This window comes from Bacillus rossius, unplaced genomic scaffold (assembly GCF_032445375.1).
Source record: "Bacillus rossius redtenbacheri isolate Brsri unplaced genomic scaffold, Brsri_v3 Brsri_v3_scf538, whole genome shotgun sequence".
Taxonomy (NCBI): Eukaryota; Metazoa; Arthropoda; class Insecta; order Phasmatodea; family Bacillidae; genus Bacillus; species Bacillus rossius.
The window spans coordinates 1-17,031 of record NW_026962742.1 but is presented as its reverse complement, the minus strand read 5'-3'; the positions used below and the strand labels follow the sequence as shown (position 1 = coordinate 17,031).

The 17,031-nt window shown below is 38.7% G+C and overlaps 12 non-coding genes and 12 pseudogenes across 12 annotated transcripts; all 24 read right to left on the bottom strand.

Moving 5' to 3' along the window:
* Positions 1-178: 178 nt before the first annotated feature.
* On the bottom strand, positions 179-371 carry LOC134544999 (U2 spliceosomal RNA). The gene has a single exon (XR_010078198.1). It is a non-coding gene; the product is annotated as a U2 spliceosomal RNA (small nuclear RNA).
* A 410-nt stretch (positions 372-781) lies between these two features.
* Positions 782-946, bottom strand: LOC134545024 (U2 spliceosomal RNA; annotated as a pseudogene).
* Positions 947-1,602: 656 nt separating this feature from the next.
* Positions 1,603-1,802, bottom strand: LOC134545011 (U2 spliceosomal RNA). The gene has a single exon (XR_010078210.1). It is a non-coding gene; the product is annotated as a U2 spliceosomal RNA (small nuclear RNA).
* A 410-nt stretch (positions 1,803-2,212) lies between these two features.
* On the bottom strand, positions 2,213-2,377 carry LOC134545023 (U2 spliceosomal RNA; annotated as a pseudogene).
* Positions 2,378-3,034: 657 nt separating this feature from the next.
* LOC134544998 (U2 spliceosomal RNA) lies at positions 3,035-3,227 on the bottom strand. Its single transcript, XR_010078197.1, has one exon. It is a non-coding gene; the product is annotated as a U2 spliceosomal RNA (small nuclear RNA).
* Positions 3,228-3,637: 410 nt separating this feature from the next.
* On the bottom strand, positions 3,638-3,802 carry LOC134545022 (U2 spliceosomal RNA; annotated as a pseudogene).
* A 656-nt stretch (positions 3,803-4,458) lies between these two features.
* Positions 4,459-4,651, bottom strand: LOC134544997 (U2 spliceosomal RNA). Its single transcript, XR_010078196.1, has one exon. It is a non-coding gene; the product is annotated as a U2 spliceosomal RNA (small nuclear RNA).
* Positions 4,652-5,062: 411 nt separating this feature from the next.
* Positions 5,063-5,227, bottom strand: LOC134545021 (U2 spliceosomal RNA; annotated as a pseudogene).
* Positions 5,228-5,885: 658 nt separating this feature from the next.
* Positions 5,886-6,078, bottom strand: LOC134545010 (U2 spliceosomal RNA). The gene has a single exon (XR_010078209.1). It is a non-coding gene; the product is annotated as a U2 spliceosomal RNA (small nuclear RNA).
* A 410-nt stretch (positions 6,079-6,488) lies between these two features.
* On the bottom strand, positions 6,489-6,653 carry LOC134545020 (U2 spliceosomal RNA; annotated as a pseudogene).
* Positions 6,654-7,309: 656 nt separating this feature from the next.
* LOC134544996 (U2 spliceosomal RNA) lies at positions 7,310-7,502 on the bottom strand. Its single transcript, XR_010078195.1, has one exon. It is a non-coding gene; the product is annotated as a U2 spliceosomal RNA (small nuclear RNA).
* A 400-nt stretch (positions 7,503-7,902) lies between these two features.
* Positions 7,903-8,067, bottom strand: LOC134545019 (U2 spliceosomal RNA; annotated as a pseudogene).
* Positions 8,068-8,723: 656 nt separating this feature from the next.
* LOC134544995 (U2 spliceosomal RNA) lies at positions 8,724-8,916 on the bottom strand. Its single transcript, XR_010078194.1, has one exon. It is a non-coding gene; the product is annotated as a U2 spliceosomal RNA (small nuclear RNA).
* Positions 8,917-9,326: 410 nt separating this feature from the next.
* On the bottom strand, positions 9,327-9,491 carry LOC134545018 (U2 spliceosomal RNA; annotated as a pseudogene).
* Positions 9,492-10,147: 656 nt separating this feature from the next.
* LOC134545036 (U2 spliceosomal RNA) lies at positions 10,148-10,340 on the bottom strand. The gene has a single exon (XR_010078213.1). It is a non-coding gene; the product is annotated as a U2 spliceosomal RNA (small nuclear RNA).
* Positions 10,341-10,750: 410 nt separating this feature from the next.
* Positions 10,751-10,915, bottom strand: LOC134545017 (U2 spliceosomal RNA; annotated as a pseudogene).
* Positions 10,916-11,571: 656 nt separating this feature from the next.
* LOC134545027 (U2 spliceosomal RNA) lies at positions 11,572-11,764 on the bottom strand. Its single transcript, XR_010078212.1, has one exon. It is a non-coding gene; the product is annotated as a U2 spliceosomal RNA (small nuclear RNA).
* A 410-nt stretch (positions 11,765-12,174) lies between these two features.
* LOC134545015 (U2 spliceosomal RNA) lies at positions 12,175-12,339 on the bottom strand (annotated as a pseudogene).
* A 657-nt stretch (positions 12,340-12,996) lies between these two features.
* Positions 12,997-13,189, bottom strand: LOC134545016 (U2 spliceosomal RNA). The gene has a single exon (XR_010078211.1). It is a non-coding gene; the product is annotated as a U2 spliceosomal RNA (small nuclear RNA).
* A 410-nt stretch (positions 13,190-13,599) lies between these two features.
* LOC134545014 (U2 spliceosomal RNA) lies at positions 13,600-13,764 on the bottom strand (annotated as a pseudogene).
* Positions 13,765-14,420: 656 nt separating this feature from the next.
* On the bottom strand, positions 14,421-14,613 carry LOC134545005 (U2 spliceosomal RNA). Its single transcript, XR_010078204.1, has one exon. It is a non-coding gene; the product is annotated as a U2 spliceosomal RNA (small nuclear RNA).
* Positions 14,614-15,023: 410 nt separating this feature from the next.
* LOC134545013 (U2 spliceosomal RNA) lies at positions 15,024-15,188 on the bottom strand (annotated as a pseudogene).
* Positions 15,189-15,844: 656 nt separating this feature from the next.
* LOC134544994 (U2 spliceosomal RNA) lies at positions 15,845-16,037 on the bottom strand. Its single transcript, XR_010078193.1, has one exon. It is a non-coding gene; the product is annotated as a U2 spliceosomal RNA (small nuclear RNA).
* Positions 16,038-16,447: 410 nt separating this feature from the next.
* On the bottom strand, positions 16,448-16,612 carry LOC134545012 (U2 spliceosomal RNA; annotated as a pseudogene).
* Positions 16,613-17,031: the final 419 nt, after the last annotated feature.

Sequence of the window (17,031 nt, the reverse complement as noted above, 5' to 3'; positions counted from 1 at the left end):
CACCTACTGGATCAGCTTTCTCTTCCTCTTCATTTGTTGAATGTACACACGACTTTTCTGTATTGTCTCTGCACTTGGGCACATTACATTACAACAATCAATTTTTCACTATCATCCATTCTTACAAGTTGGTAACAATGTTTATTACATTTAAAACAAACTTAAAGTTTATTACATTTTGTGGTGGGCCGATCCCGGTGGTACTGCAATACCGGGCCAACCCGCGGCGGAGGTGGGGCAAGCCCCTAGCACTCCGCCCTGTTCCAAAAATCAGTTTAATATTCTGGTCCTGCGATGCAGGACGTATCAGATATTAAGCTGATAAGAACAGATACTACACTTTGATCTTAGCCAAAAGGCCGAGAAGCGATAACAATCCTAATGAACCAGGAGCTATATGGGCTCCCTATTACTAAATCAAATGCTATAACAAGGTCTACTGACTTCCATAAACGACTGTACACTTTCGACGAGCCGTCATACTCTACACCACACATGCACAAGCATGGTCTGTACATTGATAATATCTTCAATACAGTGACACGAGGTATTACAATCCAAATGAATCACTATTCACCAGCAATAAACAAAAAACTTGGTATATCCATAACAACGCTCTTACAATTACCGTACTTTCCACTTGCTGCAGCACAAGCTGGTCCCTTAGATTAACTGCAGTTTCAATAAGGCAAGAATGATTCTCATGGGAGAGTTGACTTTATACATTACATTTTAATTGTCAATATAATTTTATCTAAACAGATATTTAACGTTGCCTAAGCAATGTGCCCCCATGCTGGCATGCACTAGGCAGTGGCCAGCAGGGTCAATCGCACTCCCCGGACCAGGTCCGGGGGCAATCCGTCACAAAAAATGCTGCCAAGACAAAGTGTAGAAGAATCGCAGATACTACACTTCGATCTTAGCCAAAAGGCCGAGAAGCGATACTACACTCTGATCTTAGCCGAAAGGCCGAGAAACATCCCTTAAAATACACATCAAAATTAATATTGCACATTGTAAAACTCCATTAACCAAACACATGTAGTTCAACAGATAAAAAAAAGTCAATACAATTCATACAAATATTAACATGAGTAATGAATAACAATAATAGTAATAAAAGGTTTCACAACAAGCCTTAACCACACACTTACATAAACTCACGCATCGACATGACAAAATACATTTTCAATACATCATCATTATTATCATTTAACACTGCCTAATTGTTAATTATATTGAATTTTTTCTCACACAGCTAAATTTATTAAACATTCACAACAAGCACTACATTGTATGATAAAATAAAATAATTAATTCCTATTATTCTGCACACAAAATTGCTAAGTTCCTACATGTTCTCGCATTCCAAGTTCGTCCCTTGGGCATCCTTGTAGTTCCTGTTCGGCCGCCCCTGGCAGCACCTACTGGATCAGCTTTCTCTTCCTCTTCATTTGTTGAATGTACACACGACTTTTCTGTATTGTCTCTGCACTTGGGCACATTACATTACAACAATCAATTTTTCACTATCATCCATTCTTACAAGTTGGTAACAATGTTTATTACATTTAAAACAAACTTAAAGTTTATTACATTTTGTGGTGGGCCGATCCCGGTGGTACTGCAATACCGGGCCAACCCGCGGCGGAGGGCGGAGGTGGGGCAAGCCCCTAGCACTCCGCCCTGTTCCAAAAATCAGTTTAATATTCTGGTCCTGCGATGCAGGACGTATCAGATATTAAGCTGATAAGAACAGATACTACACTTTGATCTTAGCCAAAAGGCCGAGAAGCGATAACAATCCTAATGAACCAGGAGCTATATGGGCTCCCTATTACTAAATCAAATGCTATAACAAGGTCTACTGACTTCCATAAACGACTGTACACTTTCGACGAGCCGTCATACTCTACACCACACATGCACAAGCATGGTCTGTACATTGATAATATCTTCAATACAGTGACACGAGGTATTACAATCCAAATGAATCACTATTCACCAGCAATAAACAAAAAACTTGGTATATCCATAACAACGCTCTTACAATTACCGTACTTTCCACTTGCTGCAGCACAAGCTGGTCCCTTAGATTAACTGCAGTTTCAATAAGGCAAGAATGATTCTCATGGGAGAGTTGACTTTATACATTACATTTTAATTGTCAATATAATTTTATCTAAACAGATATTTAACGTTGCCTAAGCAATGTGCCCCCATGCTGGCATGCACTAGGCAGTGGCCAGCAGGGTCAATCGCACTCCCCGGACCAGGTCCGGGGGCAATCCGTCACAAAAAATGCTGCCAAGACAAAGTGTAGAAGAATCGCAGATACTACACTTCGATCTTAGCCAAAAGGCCGAGAAGCGATACTACACTCTGATCTTAGCCGAAAGGCCGAGAAACATCCCTTAAAATACACATCAAAATTAATATTGCACATTGTAAAACTCCATTAACCAAACACATGTAGTTCAACAGATAAAAAAAAAGTCAATACAATTCATACAAATATTAACATGAGTAATGAATAACAATAATAGTAATAAAAGGTTTCACAACAAGCCTTAACCACACACTTACATAAACTCACGCATCGACATGACAAAATACATTTTCAATACATCATCATTATTATCATTTAACACTGCCTAATTGTTAATTATATTGAATTTTTTCTCACACAGCTAAATTTATTAAACATTCACAACAAGCACTACATTGTATGATAAAATAAAATAATTAATTCCTATTATTCTGCACACAAAATTGCTAAGTTCCTACATGTTCTCGCATTCCAAGTTCGTCCCTTGGGCATCCTTGTAGTTCCTGTTCGGCCGCCCCTGGCAGCACCTACTGGATCAGCTTTCTCTTCCTCTTCATTTGTTGAATGTACACACGACTTTTCTGTATTGTCTCTGCACTTGGGCACATTACATTACAACAATCAATTTTTCACTATCATCCATTCTTACAAGTTGGTAACAATGTTTATTACATTTAAAACAAACTTAAAGTTTATTACATTTTGTGGTGGGCCGATCCCGGTGGTACTGCAATACCGGGCCAACCCGCGGCGGAGGTGGGGCAAGCCCCTAGCACTCCGCCCTGTTCCAAAAATCAGTTTAATATTCTGGTCCTGCGATGCAGGACGTATCAGATATTAAGCTGATAAGAACAGATACTACACTTTGATCTTAGCCAAAAGGCCGAGAAGCGATAACAATCCTAATGAACCAGGAGCTATATGGGCTCCCTATTACTAAATCAAATGCTATAACAAGGTCTACTGACTTCCATAAACGACTGTACACTTTCGACGAGCCGTCATACTCTACACCACACATGCACAAGCATGGTCTGTACATTGATAATATCTTCAATACAGTGACACGAGGTATTACAATCCAAATGAATCACTATTCACCAGCAATAAACAAAAAACTTGGTATATCCATAACAACGCTCTTACAATTACCGTACTTTCCACTTGCTGCAGCACAAGCTGGTCCCTTAGATTAACTGCAGTTTCAATAAGGCAAGAATGATTCTCATGGGAGAGTTGACTTTATACATTACATTTTAATTGTCAATATAATTTTATCTAAACAGATATTTAACGTTGCCTAAGCAATGTGCCCCCATGCTGGCATGCACTAGGCAGTGGCCAGCAGGGTCAATCGCACTCCCCGGACCAGGTCCGGGGGCAATCCGTCACAAAAAATGCTGCCAAGACAAAGTGTAGAAGAATCGCAGATACTACACTTCGATCTTAGCCAAAAGGCCGAGAAGCGATACTACACTCTGATCTTAGCCGAAAGGCCGAGAAACATCCCTTAAAATACACATCAAAATTAATATTGCACATTGTAAAACTCCATTAACCAAACACATGTAGTTCAACAGATAAAAAAAAGTCAATACAATTCATACAAATATTAACATGAGTAATGAATAACAATAATAGTAATAAAAGGTTTCACAACAAGCCTTAACCACACACTTACATAAACTCACGCATCGACATGACAAAATACATTTTCAATACATCATCATTATTATCATTTAACACTGCCTAATTGTTAATTATATTGAATTTTTTCTCACACAGCTAAATTTATTAAACATTCACAACAAGCACTACATTGTATGATAAAATAAAATAATTAATTCCTATTATTCTGCACACAAAATTGCTAAGTTCCTACATGTTCTCGCATTCCAAGTTCGTCCCTTGGGCATCCTTGTAGTTCCTGTTCGGCCGCCCCTGGCAGCACCTACTGGATCAGCTTTCTCTTCCTCTTCATTTGTTGAATGTACACACGACTTTTCTGTATTGTCTCTGCACTTGGGCACATTACATTACAACAATCAATTTTTCACTATCATCCATTCTTACAAGTTGGTAACAATGTTTATTACATTTAAAACAAACTTAAAGTTTATTACATTTTGTGGTGGGCCGATCCCGGTGGTACTGCAATACCGGGCCAACCCGCGGCGGAGGTGGGGCAAGCCCCTAGCACTCCGCCCTGTTCCAAAAATCAGTTTAATATTCTGGTCCTGCGATGCAGGACGTATCAGATATTAAGCTGATAAGAACAGATACTACACTTTGATCTTAGCCAAAAGGCCGAGAAGCGATAACAATCCTAATGAACCAGGAGCTATATGGGCTCCCTATTACTAAATCAAATGCTATAAACAAGGTCTACTGACTTCCATAAACGACTGTACACTTTCGACGAGCCGTCATACTCTACACCACACATGCACAAGCATGGTCTGTACATTGATAATATCTTCAATACAGTGACACGAGGTATTACAATCCAAATGAATCACTATTCACCAGCAATAAACAAAAAACTTGGTATATCCATAACAACGCTCTTACAATTACCGTACTTTCCACTTGCTGCAGCACAAGCTGGTCCCTTAGATTAACTGCAGTTTCAATAAGGCAAGAATGATTCTCATGGGAGAGTTGACTTTATACATTACATTTTAATTGTCAATATAATTTTATCTAAACAGATATTTAACGTTGCCTAAGCAATGTGCCCCCATGCTGGCATGCACTAGGCAGTGGCCAGCAGGGTCAATCGCACTCCCCGGACCAGGTCCGGGGGCAATCCGTCACAAAAAATGCTGCCAAGACAAAGTGTAGAAGAATCGCAGATACTACACTTCGATCTTAGCCAAAAGGCCGAGAAGCGATACTACACTCTGATCTTAGCCGAAAGGCCGAGAAACATCCCTTAAAATACACATCAAAATTAATATTGCACATTGTAAAACTCCATTAACCAAACACATGTAGTTCAACAGATAAAAAAAAGTCAATACAATTCATACAAATATTAACATGAGTAATGAATAACAATAATAGTAATAAAAGGTTTCACAACAAGCCTTAACCACACACTTACATAAACTCACGCATCGACATGACAAAATACATTTTCAATACATCATCATTATTATCATTTAACACTGCCTAATTGTTAATTATATTGAATTTTTTCTCACACAGCTAAATTTATTAAACATTCACAACAAGCACTACATTGTATGATAAAATAAAATAATTAATTCCTATTATTCTGCACACAAAATTGCTAAGTTCCTACATGTTCTCGCATTCCAAGTTCGTCCCTTGGGCATCCTTGTAGTTCCTGTTCGGCCCGCCCCTGGCAGCACCTACTGGATCAGCTTTCTCTTCCTCTTCATTTGTTGAATGTACACACGACTTTTCTGTATTGTCTCTGCACTTGGGCACATTACATTACAACAATCAATTTTTCACTATCATCCATTCTTACAAGTTGGTAACAATGTTTATTACATTTAAAACAAACTTAAAGTTTATTACATTTTGTGGTGGGGCCGATCCCGGTGGTACTGCAATACCGGGCCAACCCGCGGCGGAGGTGGGGCAAGCCCCTAGCACTCCGCCCTGTTCCAAAAATCAGTTTAATATTCTGGTCCTGCGATGCAGGACGTATCAGATATTAAGCTGATAAGAACAGATACTACACTTTGATCTTAGCCAAAAGGCCGAGAAGCGATAACAATCCTAATGAACCAGGAGCTATATGGGCTCCCTATTACTAAATCAAATGCTATAACAAGGTCTACTGACTTCCATAAACGACTGTACACTTTCGACGAGCCGTCATACTCTACACCACACATGCACAAGCATGGTCTGTACATTGATAATATCTTCAATACAGTGACACGAGGTATTACAATCCAAATGAATCACTATTCACCAGCAATAAACAAAAAACTTGGTATATCCATAACAACGCTCTTACAATTACCGTACTTTCCACTTGCTGCAGCACAAGCTGGTCCCTTAGATTAACTGCAGTTTCAATAAGGCAAGAATGATTCTCATGGGAGAGTTGACTTTATACATTACATTTTAATTGTCAATATAATTTTATCTAAACAGATATTTAACGTTGCCTAAGCAATGTGCCCCCATGCTGGCATGCACTAGGCAGTGGCCAGCAGGGTCAATCGCACTCCCCGGACCAGGTCCGGGGGCAATCCGTCACAAAAAATGCTGCCAAGACAAAGTGTAGAAGAATCGCAGATACTACACTTCGATCTTAGCCAAAAGGCCGAGAAGCGATACTACACTCTGATCTTAGCCGAAAGGCCGAGAAACATCCCTTAAAATACACATCAAAATTAATATTGCACATTGTAAAACTCCATTAACCAAACACATGTAGTTCAACAGATAAAAAAAAGTCAATACAATTCATACAAATATTAACATGAGTAATGAATAACAATAATAGTAATAAAAGGTTTCACAACAAGCCTTAACCACACACTTACATAAACTCACGCATCGACATGACAAAATACATTTTCAATACATCATCATTATTATCATTTAACACTGCCTAATTGTTAATTATATTGAATTTTTTCTCACACAGCTAAATTTATTAAACATTCACAACAAGCACTACATTGTATGATAAAATAAAATAATTAATTCCTATTATTCTGCACACAAAATTGCTAAGTTCCTACATGTTCTCGCATTCCAAGTTCGTCCCTTGGGCATCCTTGTAGTTCCTGTTCGGCCGCCCCTGGCAGCACCTACTGGATCAGCTTTCTCTTCCTCTTCATTTGTTGAATGTACACACGACTTTTCTGTATTGTCTCTGCACTTGGGCACATTACATTACAACAATCAATTTTTCACTATCATCCATTCTTACAAGTTGGTAACAATGTTTATTACATTTAAAACAAACTTAAAGTTTATTACATTTTGTGGTGGGCCGATCCCGGTGGTACTGCAATACCGGGCCAACCCGCGGCGGAGGTGGGGCAAGCCCCTAGCACTCCGCCCTGTTCCAAAAATCAGTTTAATATTCTGGTCCTGCGATGCAGGACGTATCAGATATTAAGCTGATAAGAACAGATACTACACTTTGATCTTAGCCAAAAGGCCGAGAAGCGATAACAATCCTAATGAACCAGGAGCTATATGGGCTCCCTATTACTAAATCAAATGCTATAACAAGGTCTACTGACTTCCATAAACGACTGTACACTTTCGACGAGCCGTCATACTCTACACCACACATGCACAAGCATGGTCTGTACATTGATAATATCTTCAATACAGTGACACGAGGTATTACAATCCAAATGAATCACTATTCACCAGCAATAAACAAAAAACTTGAACAACGCTCTTACAATTACCGTACTTTCCACTTGCTGCAGCACAAGCTGGTCCCTTAGATTAACTGCAGTTTCAATAAGGCAAGAATGATTCTCATGGGAGAGTTGACTTTATACATTACATTTTAATTGTCAATATAATTTTATCTAAACAGATATTTAACGTTGCCTAAGCAATGTGCCCCCATGCTGGCATGCACTAGGCAGTGGCCAGCAGGGTCAATCGCACTCCCCGGACCAGGTCCGGGGGCAATCCGTCACAAAAAATGCTGCCAAGACAAAGTGTAGAAGAATCGCAGATACTACACTTCGATCTTAGCCAAAAGGCCGAGAAGCGATACTACACTCTGATCTTAGCCGAAAGGCCGAGAAACATCCCTTAAAATACACATCAAAATTAATATTGCACATTGTAAAACTCCATTAACCAAACACATGTAGTTCAACAGATAAAAAAAAGTCAATACAATTCATACAAATATTAACATGAGTAATGAATAACAATAATAGTAATAAAAGGTTTCACAACAAGCCTTAACCACACACTTACATAAACTCACGCATCGACATGACAAAATACATTTTCAATACATCATCATTATTATCATTTAACACTGCCTAATTGTTAATTATATTGAATTTTTTCTCACACAGCTAAATTTATTAAACATTCACAACAAGCACTACATTGTATGATAAAATAAAATAATTAATTCCTATTATTCTGCACACAAAATTGCTAAGTTCCTACATGTTCTCGCATTCCAAGTTCGTCCCTTGGGCATCCTTGTAGTTCCTGTTCGGCCGCCCCTGGCAGCACCTACTGGATCAGCTTTCTCTTCCTCTTCATTTGTTGAATGTACACACGACTTTTCTGTATTGTCTCTGCACTTGGGCACATTACATTACAACAATCAATTTTTCACTATCATCCATTCTTACAAGTTGGTAACAATGTTTATTACATTTAAAACAAACTTAAAGTTTATTACATTTTGTGGTGGGCCGATCCCGGTGGTACTGCAATACCGGGCCAACCCGCGGCGGAGGTGGGGCAAGCCCCTAGCACTCCGCCCTGTTCCAAAAATCAGTTTAATATTCTGGTCCTGCGATGCAGGACGTATCAGATATTAAGCTGATAAGAACAGATACTACACTTTGATCTTAGCCAAAAGGCCGAGAAGCGATAACAATCCTAATGAACCAGGAGCTATATGGGCTCCCTATTACTAAATCAAATGCTATAACAAGGTCTACTGACTTCCATAAACGACTGTACACTTTCGACGAGCCGTCATACTCTACACCACACATGCACAAGCATGGTCTGTACATTGATAATATCTTCAATACAGTGACACGAGGTATTACAATCCAAATGAATCACTATTCACCAGCAATAAACAAAAAACTTGGTATATCCATAACAACGCTCTTACAATTACCGTACTTTCCACTTGCTGCAGCACAAGCTGGTCCCTTAGATTAACTGCAGTTTCAATAAGGCAAGAATGATTCTCATGGGAGAGTTGACTTTATACATTACATTTTAATTGTCAATATAATTTTATCTAAACAGATATTTAACGTTGCCTAAGCAATGTGCCCCCATGCTGGCATGCACTAGGCAGTGGCCAGCAGGGTCAATCGCACTCCCCGGACCAGGTCCGGGGGCAATCCGTCACAAAAAATGCTGCCAAGACAAAGTGTAGAAGAATCGCAGATACTACACTTCGATCTTAGCCAAAAGGCCGAGAAGCGATACTACACTCTGATCTTAGCCGAAAGGCCGAGAAACATCCCTTAAAATACACATCAAAATTAATATTGCACATTGTAAAACTCCATTAACCAAACACATGTAGTTCAACAGATAAAAAAAAGTCAATACAATTCATACAAATATTAACATGAGTAATGAATAACAATAATAGTAATAAAAGGTTTCACAACAAGCCTTAACCACACACTTACATAAACTCACGCATCGACATGACAAAATACATTTTCAATACATCATCATTATTATCATTTAACACTGCCTAATTGTTAATTATATTGAATTTTTTCTCACACAGCTAAATTTATTAAACATTCACAACAAGCACTACATTGTATGATAAAATAAAATAATTAATTCCTATTATTCTGCACACAAAATTGCTAAGTTCCTACATGTTCTCGCATTCCAAGTTCGTCCCTTGGGCATCCTTGTAGTTCCTGTTCGGCCGCCCCTGGCAGCACCTACTGGATCAGCTTTCTCTTCCTCTTCATTTGTTGAATGTACACACGACTTTTCTGTATTGTCTCTGCACTTGGGCACATTACATTACAACAATCAATTTTTCACTATCATCCATTCTTACAAGTTGGTAACAATGTTTATTACATTTAAAACAAACTTAAAGTTTATTACATTTTGTGGTGGGCCGATCCCGGTGGTACTGCAATACCGGGCCAACCCGCGGCGGAGGTGGGGCAAGCCCCTAGCACTCCGCCCTGTTCCAAAAATCAGTTTAATATTCTGGTCCTGCGATGCAGGACGTATCAGATATTAAGCTGATAAGAACAGATACTACACTTTGATCTTAGCCAAAAGGCCGAGAAGCGATAACAATCCTAATGAACCAGGAGCTATATGGGCTCCCTATTACTAAATCAAATGCTATAACAAGGTCTACTGACTTCCATAAACGACTGTACACTTTCGACGAGCCGTCATACTCTACACCACACATGCACAAGCATGGTCTGTACATTGATAATATCTTCAATACAGTGACACGAGGTATTACAATCCAAATGAATCACTATTCACCAGCAATAAACAAAAAACTTGGTATATCCATAACAACGCTCTTACAATTACCGTACTTTCCACTTGCTGCAGCACAAGCTGGTCCCTTAGATTAACTGCAGTTTCAATAAGGCAAGAATGATTCTCATGGGAGAGTTGACTTTATACATTACATTTTAATTGTCAATATAATTTTATCTAAACAGATATTTAACGTTGCCTAAGCAATGTGCCCCCATGCTGGCATGCACTAGGCAGTGGCCAGCAGGGTCAATCGCACTCCCCGGACCAGGTCCGGGGGCAATCCGTCACAAAAAATGCTGCCAAGACAAAGTGTAGAAGAATCGCAGATACTACACTTCGATCTTAGCCAAAAGGCCGAGAAGCGATACTACACTCTGATCTTAGCCGAAAGGCCGAGAAACATCCCTTAAAATACACATCAAAATTAATATTGCACATTGTAAAACTCCATTAACCAAACACATGTAGTTCAACAGATAAAAAAAAGTCAATACAATTCATACAAATATTAACATGAGTAATGAATAACAATAATAGTAATAAAAGGTTTCACAACAAGCCTTAACCACACACTTACATAAACTCACGCATCGACATGACAAAATACATTTTCAATACATCATCATTATTATCATTTAACACTGCCTAATTGTTAATTATATTGAATTTTTTCTCACACAGCTAAATTTATTAAACATTCACAACAAGCACTACATTGTATGATAAAATAAAATAATTAATTCCTATTATTCTGCACACAAAATTGCTAAGTTCCTACATGTTCTCGCATTCCAAGTTCGTCCCTTGGGCATCCTTGTAGTTCCTGTTCGGCCGCCCCTGGCAGCACCTACTGGATCAGCTTTCTCTTCCTCTTCATTTGTTGAATGTACACACGACTTTTCTGTATTGTCTCTGCACTTGGGCACATTACATTACAACAATCAATTTTTCACTATCATCCATTCTTACAAGTTGGTAACAATGTTTATTACATTTAAAACAAACTTAAAGTTTATTACATTTTGTGGTGGGCCGATCCCGGTGGTACTGCAATACCGGGCCAACCCGCGGCGGAGGTGGGGCAAGCCCCTAGCACTCCGCCCTGTTCCAAAAATCAGTTTAATATTCTGGTCCTGCGATGCAGGACGTATCAGATATTAAGCTGATAAGAACAGATACTACACTTTGATCTTAGCCAAAAGGCCGAGAAGCGATAACAATCCTAATGAACCAGGAGCTATATGGGCTCCCTATTACTAAATCAAATGCTATAACAAGGTCTACTGACTTCCATAAACGACTGTACACTTTCGACGAGCCGTCATACTCTACACCACACATGCACAAGCATGGTCTGTACATTGATAATATCTTCAATACAGTGACACGAGGTATTACAATCCAAATGAATCACTATTCACCAGCAATAAACAAAAAACTTGGTATATCCATAACAACGCTCTTACAATTACCGTACTTTCCACTTGCTGCAGCACAAGCTGGTCCCTTAGATTAACTGCAGTTTCAATAAGGCAAGAATGATTCTCATGGGAGAGTTGACTTTATACATTACATTTTAATTGTCAATATAATTTTATCTAAACAGATATTTAACGTTGCCTAAGCAATGTGCCCCCATGCTGGCATGCACTAGGCAGTGGCCAGCAGGGTCAATCGCACTCCCCGGACCAGGTCCGGGGGCAATCCGTCACAAAAAATGCTGCCAAGACAAAGTGTAGAAGAATCGCAGATACTACACTTCGATCTTAGCCAAAAGGCCGAGAAGCGATACTACACTCTGATCTTAGCCGAGAAGGCCGAGAAACATCCCTTAAAATACACATCAAAATTAATATTGCACATTGTAAAACTCCATTAACCAAACACATGTAGTTCAACAGATAAAAAAAAGTCAATACAATTCATACAAATATTAACATGAGTAATGAATAACAATAATAGTAATAAAAGGTTTCACAACAAGCCTTAACCACACACTTACATAAACTCACGCATCGACATGACAAAATACATTTTCAATACATCATCATTATTATCATTTAACACTGCCTAATTGTTAATTATATTGAATTTTTTCTCACACAGCTAAATTTATTAAACATTCACAACAAGCACTACATTGTATGATAAAATAAAATAATTAATTCCTATTATTCTGCACACAAAATTGCTAAGTTCCTACATGTTCTCGCATTCCAAGTTCGTCCCTTGGGCATCCTTGTAGTTCCTGTTCGGCCGCCCCTGGCAGCACCTACTGGATCAGCTTTCTCTTCCTCTTCATTTGTTGAATGTACACACGACTTTTCTGTATTGTCTCTGCACTTGGGCACATTACATTACAACAATCAATTTTTCACTATCATCCATTCTTACAAGTTGGTAACAATGTTTATTACATTTAAAACAAACTTAAAGTTTATTACATTTTGTGGTGGGCCGATCCCGGTGGTACTGCAATACCGGGCCAACCCGCGGCGGAGGTGGGGCAAGCCCCTAGCACTCCGCCCTGTTCCAAAAATCAGTTTAATATTCTGGTCCTGCGATGCAGGACGTATCAGATATTAAGCTGATAAGAACAGATACTACACTTTGATCTTAGCCAAAAGGCCGAGAAGCGATAACAATCCTAATGAACCAGGAGCTATATGGGCTCCCTATTACTAAATCAAATGCTATAACAAGGTCTACTGACTTCCATAAACGACTGTACACTTTCGACGAGCCGTCATACTCTACACCACACATGCACAAGCATGGTCTGTACATTGATAATATCTTCAATACAGTGACACGAGGTATTACAATCCAAATGAATCACTATTCACCAGCAATAAACAAAAAACTTGGTATATCCATAACAACGCTCTTACAATTACCGTACTTTCCACTTGCTGCAGCACAAGCTGGTCCCTTAGATTAACTGCAGTTTCAATAAGGCAAGAATGATTCTCATGGGAGAGTTGACTTTATACATTACATTTTAATTGTCAATATAATTTTATCTAAACAGATATTTAACGTTGCCTAAGCAATGTGCCCCCATGCTGGCATGCACTAGGCAGTGGCCAGCAGGGTCAATCGCACTCCCCGGACCAGGTCCGGGGGCAATCCGTCACAAAAAATGCTGCCAAGACAAAGTGTAGAAGAATCGCAGATACTACACTTCGATCTTAGCCAAAAGGCCGAGAAGCGATACTACACTCTGATCTTAGCCGAAAGGCCGAGAAACATCCCTTAAAATACACATCAAAATTAATATTGCACATTGTAAAACTCCATTAACCAAACACATGTAGTTCAACAGATAAAAAAAAGTCAATACAATTCATACAAATATTAACATGAGTAATGAATAACAATAATAGTAATAAAAGGTTTCACAACAAGCCTTAACCACACACTTACATAAACTCACGCATCGACATGACAAAATACATTTTCAATACATCATCATTATTATCATTTAACACTGCCTAATTGTTAATTATATTGAATTTTTTCTCACACAGCTAAATTTATTAAACATTCACAACAAGCACTACATTGTATGATAAAATAAAATAATTAATTCCTATTATTCTGCACACAAAATTGCTAAGTTCCTACATGTTCTCGCATTCCAAGTTCGTCCCTTGGGCATCCTTGTAGTTCCTGTTCGGCCGCCCCTGGCAGCACCTACTGGATCAGCTTTCTCTTCCTCTTCATTTGTTGAATGTACACACGACTTTTCTGTATTGTCTCTGCACTTGGGCACATTACATTACAACAATCAATTTTTCACTATCATCCATTCTTACAAGTTGGTAACAATGTTTATTACATTTAAAACAAACTTAAAGTTTATTACATTTTGTGGTGGGCCGATCCCGGTGGTACTGCAATACCGGGCCAACCCGCGGCGGAGGTGGGGCAAGCCCCTAGCACTCCGCCCTGTTCCAAAAATCAGTTTAATATTCTGGTCCTGCGATGCAGGACGTATCAGATATTAAGCTGATAAGAACAGATACTACACTTTGATCTTAGCCAAAAGGCCGAGAAGCGATAACAATCCTAATGAACCAGGAGCTATATGGGCTCCCTATTACTAAATCAAATGCTATAACAAGGTCTACTGACTTCCATAAACGACTGTACACTTTCGACGAGCCGTCATACTCTACACCACACATGCACAAGCATGGTCTGTACATTGATAATATCTTCAATACAGTGACACGAGGTATTACAATCCAAATGAATCACTATTCACCAGCAATAAACAAAAAACTTGGTATATCCATAACAACGCTCTTACAATTACCGTACTTTCCACTTGCTGCAGCACAAGCTGGTCCCTTAGATTAACTGCAGTTTCAATAAGGCAAGAATGATTCTCATGGGAGAGTTGACTTTATACATTACATTTTAATTGTCAATATAATTTTATCTAAACAGATATTTAACGTTGCCTAAGCAATGTGCCCCCATGCTGGCATGCACTAGGCAGTGGCCAGCAGGGTCAATCGCACTCCCCGGACCAGGTCCGGGGGCAATCCGTCACAAAAAATGCTGCCAAGACAAAGTGTAGAAGAATCGCAGATACTACACTTCGATCTTAGCCAAAAGGCCGAGAAGCGATACTACACTCTGATCTTAGCCGAAAGGCCGAGAAACATCCCTTAAAATACACATCAAAATTAATATTGCACATTGTAAAACTCCATTAACCAAACACATGTAGTTCAACAGATAAAAAAAAGTCAATACAATTCATACAAATATTAACATGAGTAATGAATAACAATAATAGTAATAAAAGGTTTCACAACAAGCCTTAACCACACACTTACATAAACTCACGCATCGACATGACAAAATACATTTTCAATACATCATCATTATTATCATTTAACACTGCCTAATTGTTAATTATATTGAATTTTTTCTCACACAGCTAAATTTATTAAACATTCACAACAAGCACTACATTGTATGATAAAATAAAATAATTAATTCCTATTATTCTGCACACAAAATTGCTAAGTTCCTACATGTTCTCGCATTCCAAGTTCGTCCCTTGGGCATCCTTGTAGTTCCTGTTCGGCCGCCCCTGGCAGCACCTACTGGATCAGCTTTCTCTTCCTCTTCATTTGTTGAATGTACACACGACTTTTCTGTATTGTCTCTGCACTTGGGCACATTACATTACAACAATCAATTTTTCACTATCATCCATTCTTACAAGTTGGTAACAATGTTTATTACATTTAAAACAAACTTAAAGTTTATTACATTTTGTGGTGGGCCGATCCCGGTGGTACTGCAATACCGGGCCAACCCGCGGCGGAGGTGGGGCAAGCCCCTAGCACTCCGCCCTGTTCCAAAAATCAGTTTAATATTCTGGTCCTGCGATGCAGGACGTATCAGATATTAAGCTGATAAGAACAGATACTACACTTTGATCTTAGCCAAAAGGCCGAGAAGCGATAACAATCCTAATGAACCAGGAGCTATATGGGCTCCCTATTACTAAATCAAATGCTATAACAAGGTCTACTGACTTCCATAAACGACTGTACACTTTCGACGAGCCGTCATACTCTACACCACACATGCACAAGCATGGTCTGTACATTGATAATATCTTCAATACAGTGACACGAGGTATTACAATCCAAATGAATCACTATTCACCAGCAATAAACAAAAAACTTGGTATATCCATAACAACGCTCTTACAATTACCGTACTTTCCACTTGCTGCAGCACAAGCTGGTCCCTTAGATTAACTGCAGTTTCAATAAGGCAAGAATGATTCTCATGGGAGAGTTGACTTTATACATTACATTTTAATTGTCAATATAATTTTATCTAAACAGATATTTAACGTTGCCTAAGCAATGTGCCCCCATGCTGGCATGCACTAGGCAGTGGCCAGCAGGGTCAATCGCACTCCCCGGACCAGGTCCGGGGGCAATCCGTCACAAAAAATGCTGCCAAGACAAAGTGTAGAAGAATCGCAGATACTACACTTCGATCTTAGCCAAAAGGCCGAGAAGCGATACTACACTCTGATCTTAGCCGAAAGGCCGAGAAACATCCCTTAAAATACACATCAAAATTAATATTGCACATTGTAAAACTCCATTAACCAAACACATGTAGTTCAACAGATAAAAAAAAGTCAATACAATTCATACAAATATTAACATGAGTAATGAATAACAATAATAGTAATAAAAGGTTTCACAACAAGCCTTAACCACACACTTACATAAACTCACGCATCGACATGACAAAATACATTTTCAATACATCATCATTATTATCATTTAACACTGCCTAATTGTTAATTATATTGAATTTTTTCTCACACAGCTAAATTTATTAAACATTCACAACAAGCACTACATTGTATGATAAAATAAAATAATTAATTCCTATTATTCTGCACACAAAATTGCTAAGTTCCTACATGTTCT